Source organism: Tamandua tetradactyla, chromosome 5 (assembly GCF_023851605.1).
Source record: "Tamandua tetradactyla isolate mTamTet1 chromosome 5, mTamTet1.pri, whole genome shotgun sequence".
Taxonomy (NCBI): Eukaryota; Metazoa; Chordata; class Mammalia; order Pilosa; family Myrmecophagidae; genus Tamandua; species Tamandua tetradactyla.
In genome coordinates, this window is record NC_135331.1 from 120,867,783 (window position 1) to 120,880,744 (window position 12,962).

General features: G+C 33.9%; 1 protein-coding gene across 1 annotated transcript in view; it reads right to left on the reverse strand.

Annotated features, from left to right (window-relative positions):
• The window catches only part of EYS (EGF-like photoreceptor maintenance factor), a 1,737,133-nt gene that overhangs the window by 1,344,921 nt on the left and 379,250 nt on the right, over positions 1-12,962 (reverse strand).

The following is a 12,962-nucleotide window of genomic DNA, read 5'->3' on the forward strand; positions in this document are numbered from 1 at the left end:
CAATTTTTCTTGGAATTACTAATGCAAACTAATAATCTTTGAGTTTGTAAGCATTTAAAATCCTTTTGGATATTAACTTATTTATATTTTTCTTTGAGTCTAGAGATGATGTAGATGTTTCGGGTTGTAGGAATGAAAATGAAATGTTAGGCTAAGGAAAATAAGAAGACCAAAAAAGAAATACTGGCAAGTCAATGGCATGTTAATGTATGTCCCTGAGGACTAAATGTACTTTACAAAGCAAGTTGTCAAATGCTCACCCATAAAGCCAGAGGCAATGATGCATTTGAATCTATCCGTGAGCTCTGTAAATGTGCTGTTATGTAAACAAGATGATGAATCACATTTATGTCTATAAATTTCACAATGTAGGCCTATACAGAAAATAAAAGAAAGCAGAAATGTCCATTAACTATATAATCTTCACATTAAAACCAGTTCAAATTGTCCATTAATATTGCATTTAGATTTTGTGTTGCTGAAGCTGACCTTTCATATTATTTCACTTGGATTGTTGATTAATTTTCCAAGAGTTGAACAACATAGGCTTAATTGACACTGAATTGCTTATGAAATACGACCACTCATTTTATTGTCAATTTACAAGAATAGAGAAATGACATTGACACATAGCACATTGTATTCACAAATTATAGGAAGGCAAATATTTCTTTCGTTCTTAAGAAAACAATATCTTTGGGCTGGATGAAAAAAGTGCAATTTTCATCTAAGAAAGGGCATACTTAACTAAATAAAAATGTCCAGTTGTAATACTACAATCACAAAGCAAAATATTAAGAGAAAATATAACATAGGAATATCAAGTTTAGTTGAGGAATAAAGTAAAATTTAAAATTGTGATGTTAGTGAAAAATACATTTTTAAACCTTAAATATTATACTTGGTAATTTTTCTTATACATCAAATTTGTGAGAAAAAAAGGCACAATTATAAACTCTGATTCATTTACAAAAGCAAAATATTCATTCAAGCCTAAATGTGTCTATTTCTGTGATGTTGTGAAGGAGTAGTAAAATAATCCAAGCAGAAATTACATATTCAACAATTCTCCTAGAAGGAAATGAATATGCATGTGTATGAGACAAATTGTATCATCTCAAATTTGCTTCCACCTCAAATTAACCTTCAGGCATCATAATTTTGGTTAGCATGTGTGCTTACCTTGAAAGCCATTCTGACAAAGCAGCTAAAGATGCTGTGAAGATCAACAGAAGTGCTACTATTTTGACAGGGATCGCTTAGGCACTCTTAAGATTTCAATCTCACACTTATTACTTAGAAACAAGAGAGGGTTCACTTCATTATAAATGTGTCAATTGCACAACTTTCAACTGTCTGAGACGATGTTCAGAATAAATGATATATTTAATTTGTCTATATATAATCAACACAATAATTAATGGTATGAATAATTTGTTTTTATTTTTGTTTTAATAAGAGACAAATGTGGCTTTACTCTTATCTCAGGGAACCCAGGAGAATTCAAAATTTCCATCAAAATAAAACTTATGCTATATGTTGGAATGAGACAATATTGATGACTGTATACCTTCAACCAACTTGAATTTCTTTGATGGCTTACCACTTCAAAAACTACGTTATACATATTTGGACACTGTCTACAATATATATTTTTTTAAAAATCTCAGCACCTTGTTTCATTTAAGTACTGTGAACTAAATTAATTTTTATATTCATTAGTTAGTTTAGACATTTCTTAACATAAAATGGTATATTTTTAGCAAAATTGCTTAAGTAAAGAATGCTTAGTGGAATTTTTCTTTTACACTGGGCCTACTCATCATCTTTTTTTATGTCTGGAGAATTGTCTATAATTATTGGCTCTTTGATGGCAGTTACAGGCAACTATGTCTCAGTACAGAAGCTGAAAATAGACATTACTGTCTTTCCTAGTGTTAGGCTTCCATAAACGTGGGCATGCAGCCTGAGGTTGATGAATCTGATGAACACATTGTGGAATTTGAAGAAATCTGATGAAACGAAGAAGCAAGGATGGAGAACTTTTTGTTGTTTTTCCTGCATATGGCAGTATCAGGGCAATCACAAATTTCCAAGGAGTTTCGCTGGTACCACAGCCACTATCATCTAGTGTCCAATGCCTCTTTCCCCTGCTGATAAGGTGGTATAATACTTGGTGTGGCTAAATCTGCTGCCTAGCATCTCTTGTTTATGTCAATCTGCAAATCTGATTCTAGAGACTTCTACAACTCCTACAGATAATATCCTTTCAGTAATCTCCCAATTGAATTGAATGGTCTTCCACTCATTGTCAAAAGTCAGTTGGTTGTAAACGTGAGGGTTGATTTCTGAGCAATAAATTCAATCTCATTGGTCATTCTATCTGTCCTTGTCACACAACCAGGCTGTTTGGTAAATATTGGTTTGTAATATGTTTTAAGACTGGGAAGTGTGAATCCTCTAACCTTATTCTTCCTCAAGATGCATTAACCTTCCTTATAAACTTGATTTGTTTTTCAATTTTAACAAAGAAAGTTGTTGGAATCTTGATTTGGATTGCATTGAATCTATAAATTGCTTTCACTAGGATTGATATCATAATGATATTTAGTCTTTCAATACATGAATACTGAATGTCTTTCCATTTATTTAGATAGCCTTATTTTTCTTTAGCAATTTTTTGAAGTTTTCTATGTATAAGTCCTTTAAATCTTTAATGAGATTTATTCCTAAATATTTGATTATTTTTATTGGTATTGTGAATGGATTTTTTTCTTGATTTCTTTTTCTGACTGTTCATTACTTATGTATAGAAATACCACTTACTTTGGGTAAATAAATTCTGATATTGTACCCCACTACTGTGTTGAATTTGTTTATTAACTTTAGGAGCTTTACTTTGTGGATTTTTAAGGATTATCTGTACATAAGATTATGTCATGTGCATATAAGGAAAGTTTTGTTCTTCTTTTTCAATTTGGATGCCTTTCATTTCTTTTCCTTGCCTGATTGCTCTGGCAAGAACTTCCAGGACAATTTTGAATACCAGTGCTTATAGTGGGCATCTTGTCTTGTTTCTGATCTTAGAGGGAAAGCTTTCAGTCTTTCTATTAAGAAGGATGTTGACTGTGGGTTTTTCATGTTTATCCTTCACCATGTTGATGAAATGTCCTCATATTTCGAGTATCCTAAGTGTTTTTATCAAGAAGCGTGCTGGATTTTGTCAAATGCCTTCTCTGCATCAACTGAATAAGGTGCATTTTATTTTTCTTCATTGGTTATTATGATGGATTACATTAATTAATTTTCTTATGTTGAACCAACCTTGCATACCAGGATTAATCCAACTTGTTCACAGTGTATAATTATTTTAATATGCTGTTGGATATGGTTTGCTAGTATTATGCTGAGGAATTTTATCTATATTCATGAGATAATGGTCTGTAGTTTTCTTTGTCAGGATTTGGTATGAGGATAATGATAGACTCACAGAATGATTTAGGGAGTGCTCTCTTTTCTTCAGTTTTTTGGAAGAGTTTGAGCAGAAGTGGAATAAGGACTTCTTGGAAGGTTTGGTAGAATTCTCCTGAGAAGCCATCTACTCCTGAATATTTCTTTGTTTGGAGGTTTTTGATAACTGATTCAATCTCTTTACTAATAATCGGTTCATAAAAGTCTTCTAATTCTTCTCAAGTCAGTGTAGGTAGTTTATGTGTTTCTAGTAATTTATCCATTTCATCTAGATTATCTAATCTATGGGTATATCATTATTCAAAGTCTCCTTTTATTTCAGCAGTCAGTAGTAATGTCCTCCTTTTCATTTCTGATTTTTGTTATTTGTATACTCTCTTTTTTTCCTTTCCCGCAAAATTTAAAAACTTCAGGGATAGAAAAAAAATTTGAATGCTTATGTATACAGAAAAAAAAAATCACCTTGAAGAATAAAAATAAGATAGACATCATATGTAACATTAATAATATTGACTACTAGAAGCAATGCCTTTGACTCTCTGGGTGAACATAGTTTAAAACTGCAGTTCTATATACAACCAAAGATATTCTAATATAAAATAACTAAAAATACCTTCTTCTCAAGCACTTTCAGGAAATTACCTTAAGAAATACTCCACAAACAAAAGGGAAATAATGAAAAAAGAGAAATCATATATGAAGCTATTTAACATAGGAAATTAGTGGCAAGATATATGAAGATATTACCTGGGACTCATCATTGTCAAAATTAGAAACTGAGATGAGGGGATGCTGAAAAATTTCCTTTTTCAAAGAGAATTTTGTTCATCCATTTCACATACAGAATAGGTTTGAGACTCTAAGTTATTTGTAACTTAAGAAGAAATTTATTTCTTCCTAAATACACTTAAAGAATTATAATGAGAAATTGGAGCAGACTCACAAAAGCATACAATAAGATCATGGTCAAATATAAAGCAAACTAAACTATGATCTGATTTGAACAATTAGCTCAATATAAAAAGAAAAAAACATATTTGGCTAGAAATATTATCCTCCATTCCTTGGAAAAGAAATGTAATACTACTGTCCCTTATTCAATGAAGAATATTTATATTGTCATAAAAATCTGAATGTCAATGATTGATTTTCAACTTTTAAATTCAACTCATAACAAAGAGCAGAAGACAATTATATTTATATTTATATTAAAGTTTTCAAATGCTGTCAACTTTGACAATGTAAACAAAAAGTATAGATGACAGAATTTGATAGACTGATAGGGTTAATGGGGAAGATAGAAAGTAAGGACATTAATATTCACATTTTGAAAATGAATCAAAATAGGTTGTCAGAATTGAAATGAACAAGAAGTAGGAAGTTTTGTATTACTTAAATTAATATAATCAACAGAAGAATGAAAAGCAATAATAGCTATTACGATGAAATTGGGGAAAACAAGCAGAATGGGATATTATGAGTTTTAAAAATTAGTCTTTCACAAGTAATAACCAATAGATAACATCTCACATTATATTTCAAAGCTCAAAGGGCAGATGCATCAGTAAATTGAAGCAGTGACAGAATAAATAAAATAAGAAACTATTGTAAAGTTTTTATCTCTATTTATCAACTTGGAGGTAAAAACAGGTCTGAGACTCTATTGCATGTGATTAGAAGTCCCTTTGAATGCTATTAACTATGCTAATACTAACATTAAGTTCTTTTCTTTTTTAATGTAACAGTTTCAATAGCATTTTCTGAAAAAGCTTCATCTGTCATGAAAGACAGAGAAGCTGTGGCAATACAGTTGTGAACTATTTGTGCTGTGGTTGCTATTGATGCACATCCCTGATCCTTGAGGCAAACAGTCTCAGTAAAGTCTGTGGCTGGCTATATGAAATGAAGCAGGATGTGGAAACCTTCCTCCCTGGGGAACACAACTGACTGCTGAAGAAGCTTCTGATCAGCAAGTTTGAAATTCTTGGTCCTGACTGAATATGGTTCTCACCTGTTCATGACAGGGTTCCCTGGGGATGCAGTTTCAAAACTGTTCACATCAGAGATGGAACTTACGGAGATTGAAAAAAATACTTACCCTACTTAGGACTGCAGGGAGCACTTTGCAAAAGAATGCTATCTGCTGAGCAGGCCAGGAAAGTGCAGCTTTGGATGCAAAAAAAAAAAAAAACTGGCGTCTTTTCTGATTTTCTCCATGGGGCCTTGTAGAACTGGTCTGCAACCCCATTATAAGCCCTTGGCCGTGTTTTCCTCAGCTAAACATGGGCAATTCTAAAGATATAGAATGAATTGAGCCAAGTGTTCAAGAAGACCCACAATGCAAAGCCAGTTGACAATAAAACCCTAGACAAGAATAAGGAAACTGATCATCAGATTAAACGTATTAGGATAAATGGATGCCTAGACATCGGCAAAAAATTACAATAAGAAACAAGAGAATATGGCCAAAGGAACAAATTAAAAAGTCAGAGGAGACACAGACTACGGAGTAATGAATCAAAGGCATTCAAACAAATATCTAAATCAATATGATAAAGGGAAATATGGCTAATGAGATAAAGGATATTAAAGAGTCACTGGATGAGAATAAGATAATTTTTTAAAGCATGCAAAGAAAAATAACAGAACTTATGAGAATTAAAGTCTCAATAGAAGAAATTAAAAACACATTAGAGGCATATAACATCAAATTTGAACAGAAAAATGAAAGGATCATCAGACTAGAGGACAGAACATCCAAAATCATACAGTAGGGAGAACAGATAGAGAAAAGAATGGAAAAAAATTGCACAGTGTATCAAGGAATTGAATGGCAGCATGAAGTCCACAAACATACATGTAATAGGTGTCCAAGAAAGAGAAGATAAGGGAAAAGAGGTAGAAAGAATATTTGAGGAAATAAGGCAGAAAATTTCCATCCATTATGAAAGACTTAAATATGCATGCCCAAGAAGCACAACATAGTCCAAAAAGAATAAATCCTAGTAAATCCACTTACAGGACACATACTAATTAGAATTTCAAATACCAAATATGAAGACAGAATTCTGAAACAGAAAGAGAAAAACAATTCATCACGTACAAGGTATGCTCAATAACATTAACTTTTGATTTTTCATCAGAGACCACGGAAGTGAGATGTCAGCGGTATGATATTTAAGGTACTGAAAGAAATAAACTGACAGCCAAGAATTCTTTATCTGATAAAACTGCCCATCACAAGTGGGGAGGAGTTAAAAATCATAGATAATGAGATAAGATAATCACAGATAATGAGATAATGTCAATAAGAGCCTTGCCCTACAAAAACTACTAAAGGGAATTCTATAGGCTGAAAGGAAAAGACAGGAGAGTAAGGCTTGAAGGAGAATGTAGAAACGAAGATTATCAGTAAGGGTAACTGAAAGGGTAAAGAGAAAAAATAAGATATATCATATAAAAAGCAAAGGATAAAATGTTTACTATAGGCACTGACCATACAGTGCAATTATTGAATGTTATGGATAAAACTCCCCATTCAAAACACTTGGATTGGTAAAATGAATTAGGACACGTTATGCATCTATATGCTGTCTATAGGAGACTCAGTTTAAACCCAAGGACAGAAATAAGTTGAAAGTGAAATGTTGGGAAAATGTATTCCATGCAAATAGTAATGAAAAAAGAGCTGGTGTAGTCATATTCATATCAGATAAAATAGACTGTAAATGCAAATTATTGTAAGAGACAAATAAGGACAAAGAAGGGGTGGATCACCCCTTTATATATTGAAAAGAGGGGCCATCCACTAAGAAGAAATAGCAATGATAAATATTTAGTCACCTAACCAGGTAAGGTGACTACATGAGGCAAAAACTGACAAAACTGAGAGGAGAAATAGATGTTTTTAAAATAATAGTTGGAGATTTCAATACACCACTCTCATTAATTGATAAAAATCTAGGCAGAGGATCAATAAGGAAACAGAGAACTTGAATAATATGATAAATGAAACAGACCTACCAGCTATATACAGAACATTTCTTATATACAGAACATATCTTTCCAAAACAGCAGGGTATACATTCTTCTCAACAGCTCAAGGTTCATTCTTTTTTTTTTTTTTTTTTTTTTTTTTAAAGAAAGAAAGACAGAGAAGGAAGGAAGGATGGAAGGAAGGAAGGGAGGAAGAAAGGGAAACATCTTTAAACATTTTCTTATTTTATTATATTTTGTTTTGTTTTGTTTGTTTTTTACATGGGCTGGGGCCGGGAATCGAACCGGGGTCCTCCGGCATGGCAGGCAAGCACTCTTGCCTGCTGAGCCACCGCGGCCCGCCTCAAGGTTCATTCTTGAGTATGGCCATTTGTTGGGTCACAAAACAAGTCTCAAAGAATTTTACAAACTGAAGTTTTACAAAGCACTTTACTCTGATCATAATGGAGAAAACAGGAAATCAATAAAAGTTGGAGAACCCAGAAACTTCAGGTATTTATGTCACACCTGAGACTCAGAGCTCTGAAGCTATGAAAGTCAGCAGTACCCCATAAAGGAACTGTTTAAAAAGTTGCAAAGTTATCAGACTTCAACTAAAGATGTGAAGAAAGCTGATTTGGATAAGACTAAGGGAGATCAGAACACAGGGTAAAGTATGATATCATCCATATTTTAAAACTTCAACTTCTGTGTGAGGCCAAAGGGAGACATGTTTATTTGGTGCAAAATTTGTATTTTGGGTAGTGCATTACCTAATTTACCTTGTATGGTCAGTTTAGTTGAGCGCTATAAGTACATGGAATCTTGAACAGGGTGTGAGATTTTGTTGGTTTGTCCAGGTTAGTGTGATGTCATGATATATCCCAGTGTAATTTGGGTAGCGAATAAAGAATATTTGCAAAGTCCTCCTGGGGAACTGTGGAGAAAGAAGGAACTATTCCATTTCCCATTTGGAAAATTTCTGATATTCTTGCAAGCTGTAGGGACAGCCAATCAATAGGCCAAGCCCTCAATCTTCAGGCTCACCCCTGTGAAACTTATTCCTGCAAAGGATAGGCTAAGCACTCTAAAATTATGCCTAAGAGTTACCCCCAGATAACCTCTTTTGTTGCTCAGATGTGACCTCTCTCTCTAAGCCAACTAGGCAGGTGAACTCACGGCCCCCCACCCTACATGGGACTTGACTCCCAGGGGTGTAAATCTCCCTGGCAACATGGGGCAGAACTCCTGGGATGAGCCAGGCGCTGGCATCAAGGGATTCAGAAAGCCTTTTTGATCAAAAGGGGGAAGAGAGAAATGGGGCAAAATAACACTTCAGTGGCTGAAAAATTTCAGAGTCGAGAGGTTATTCTTATACATTATAAAAATATCCCTTTTTAGTTTATTGTGCATTGGAGTGGTTGGAGGGAAGTACCTGAAACTGTCGAGCTGTGTTCAGTAGCCTTAATTCTTGAAGATGATTGTTAAAAAGGTACAACTTTTACAATATGATTGTATGATTTTGAAAACCTTGTGTCTGATGCTCCTTTTATCCAGGTTATGTATAGATGAATAAAAAATATGGATAAAAATTTAAAACAAAATAGGGGAGACAGCAAGTCAAACAAATTGGGTAAATGGAAATACTAGTAGTCAATGAGAGGGAGGGAAAAGACATATGGGATATATGAGCTTTTTTTTTTTTTCTTTTTATTTCTTTTTCTGGAGTGATGCAAATGTTCTAAAAAATGATCATAGTGTTAGACACAAAACTAGGTGATGATGTTGTGAGCCATTGACTGTATGCCATATATGGAATGTATGCATATGTCAATAATTTTTTTTTTTTTAAAAAGAACAATTTGGAAAATAAAGAAAGAAAGAAAGAACAATTTGGGATGTTCAAATCAGCACTTGTTGTTTCCAAATTTTCGGTGAACTCTGTTCTATTGGATTAAAGAATCTATTGATGTGGGAAAAACCATCAGTGTTTCTGTACACAAGAAATCTGTGTTAGAAATCAAAGAAAACATTCCATTCACAATAGCAATTAATGAATCAATATCTAGGTATAAATTTAACCAAGGACATTAAGGACCTATACACAGAAAACTACAAGACATTGCTTAAAGAACTCAAAGAAGCTCTAAACAAGTGGAAGGACATTCTATGTTCATGGATTGGAATAAGCAAACTCAGAAAGTTAAAATTTAGAACATAGGTTACAAGAAATAGAATAGGCATAGAGGATGGGGAGCTGATGCTTAATTTGTGCAGAATTACTATTTAGGATACAGATGATGATAGCATATTACTGTGAGTATAATTATAAGCACTGAACTGTGTGTGTGAATGTGGATGAAAGGGGTAGTTTTAGGTCGTGTACATTACTAGAATGAATGTTAGAGGAAAAAAACATGGGATTATCCCTTAGTGGGAACTTAGTGGACCTGTGGTCTATGACATCTGTGATGAATAATACAAATATGAGAATGAATTGTATCAAATATACATAACTAGTACCAGGCTTTAATAACAGGAGGGTATATGGGATAATACACTTAATGAAAACTATGGACGATAGTTAACAGTAACATTTAAATATTCTTTAAATATAAATAAATCTATAGAGACAGAATTAGATTAGTTGATATAAGTCTGGAGAAGGATAGAGAGATTGAGAGGTGACTGCTAAGGGGTAAGTGATTTTTCTTTTTGGAAAATAAAAATTGTTCAGCAATTGGGGTTGCGAGGGTAGTTCAGCGGTAGAATTCTCTACTGCCATGCAGGGGACCTGGATTCGATTCCAGACCCATACGAAGCCAACAAATACAAACAAACAAACGAACAAAAAATTCAACAAAGGGTGCTGCAATAATGGGATACTCACATGGAATAAGGATGAAATATGACCCCACCATACAGATACAAAAAAAAAGTTCTGAAAGTGATTGCTATGCTGAATGCACAACTCTTTGCTTATGGTAATAGCCATTGATTGTACACTTTGGATGGATCATATGGTATGTGAATATATCTCAATAAAACTGATAAAAATGAAATAAATATAAAAAACAGATATTGGCACAAGGACAGACATATAGATCAATGGAATCAAATTGAGAGCTCAGAAATAACCCATCACATCTCTGGCCAATTCATATTTTACAATGGAGCTAAATCCACTCAATTGAGAAAGAATAGTCTCTTCAACCAATGGTGGTGGGAAAACTGGACATCCATGTGAAAACAATTATGGTGGACCCAACATCACCTCATATACTAAAATTAACTAAAAATGGATCAAAGGCTTATAATAACAAGAACTATAAAACTCTGAGAAAAAAACATAGGAATCATCTTCAGGACCGCTTAGACTTTACACTGAAAACAAAAGCAAGAGAAAAAATAGATAAATGAGAGGTCATCAAAAGTAAAAACTTTTTGCATCAACATATTTCATCATGAACTTGATGCATCACAATAGGAGAAAATATTTGGGACCCGCACATCTAATAAGGGTTTAATATTCAGAATATATAAACACAACAACAAAAATAAGACAACAACCAAAAAGGTAAACACCCAATTAACAACTGCACAGAAGACTAGAATAGACATTTGTCTAAATGAGATATTCAAATGGCTAAAAACATGTGAAGAGGTACCCAATATCATTAGCCATCACAGGTAGGCCAGTCAAAACTACAATGATTTTTCCATTTCATGCCCAGTAGAGTGACTAGTTCTAAAAGAAAGGTAAAATTACAAGTATGAGAGAGGAGGTGGAGCAATAAGAATACTTATTCATTTTTGGTGGAAATGTAAAATGGTGCAGCTGCTATGGAAGACAGTTTCGCCAATCTTCAGAAAGTTAAGTTTAGAAATACCATATGTTTTGGTTTGCTAGCTGCCGGAATGCAATATACCAGAAACAGAATGGCTTTTTAAAAAGGGGGAATTTAATGAGTTGCTAGTTTATAGTTCTAATGCTGAGAAAATGTCCCAATTACAACAAGTCTATAGAAATGTCCAGTCAAAAGTATCCAGGGAAAGACCTTGGTTCAAGAAGGCCAATGAAGTTTAGGGTTTCTCTCTCAGGTTGAGAAGGCACATGGCGAACACAGTCAGGGCTTCTCTCTCAGTTGGAAGGGCACATGGCAAACATGGCATCATCTGCTAGCTTACTCTCCTGACTTCTGGCTTAATGAAGCTCCCCGGGAGGTGTTTTCCTTCTTCATCTCCAATCGACTCTCTGCTTCATGGTGCTGCAGCATTCTCTGCTCTCTCTGAATCTCTCTCTCCAAAATGTTTCCTCTTTTATAGGACTCCGGTAAACCAATCAAGACCCACTCAAATGGGTGGAGACATGTCATCCCCTAATCCAGTTTAACAACCATTCTTGACTAAATCACATCAACCAGGGAGATGATTTCATTACAGTTTCAAATAGACAGTATTGATTAGAGATTATTCTACCTTTATGAAATGGGATTTATATCAAAACATGGCTTTTCTTAGGGGGCATTCTTCCTTTCAAACCGGCACACCATATGACACAGGATCCCACTCCTAAGTATATACCCCCAAAATAGAAAGCAGGGTATCCAACAAATATCTGCACTCCAAAGTTCATTAAGGAATTATTCACAACTGTCAGAAGATGGAAGCAACCCAAGTGCCCATCAACTGAGGAATGAATAAAGAAAATGTGGTAAATATATACAATGGTATATTATTCAGACATAGAAAGGAAGTTCTGATACATGTGACAACATGGATGATTCTTGAAAACACCATGTGGAGTGATGCTAGTCACACATGAGCAAATACGATATGATCTCACTGATATGAAAAAATTACAATAAGCAAATTCATTGATTCAGAAACTAGAATATAGTTTACCAGGGGCATGGGTAGAGAGATAGGGAATGGAATTCAACACTTAGTGTCACTGAATTATACATTTTCACATGGTTAAAGGGGAAATTTTTAGGTTATGTATAGGTCAATAGAACGAAATTTTTTAAAAAACTCATAGGGCTGTGTAATAGGGTGAACGCTAATGTAAATGGTGGACTAAAGTCAGTATAATTATAAAAATATCCATTCATCAATTATAACAAAGGTACCACACTAAAGCAGAGTGTTAGTAGAGGGTGGTATATTGGAAGTTGTATTTTACACATGATTTTCTGTAAAATTATGGGTCTCCAATATAAAAAATTATATTAATTTTTAAAAAATCTCACAAGTTGGAGAAATAAATGTAGTATACTGCTAAAATGAATTCAATAGTGTGTTTAAAAATGTCATACCTTCAGGTCCTATAAATTAACTTGAGCCACTCAATTGGTCCTAATTTCTAGCAGTCAAATGAGTAAAGTTGCTCATTTACACAAAAGGCAGTGGTCATTACATAACAATAGATACTGGCTTAAGGTGAAGACATTTTCTCTTGACACTGAAACCAGAAAGAAATGTCCTTAGAGGATCTTCTTAGAGAGGACATCCAC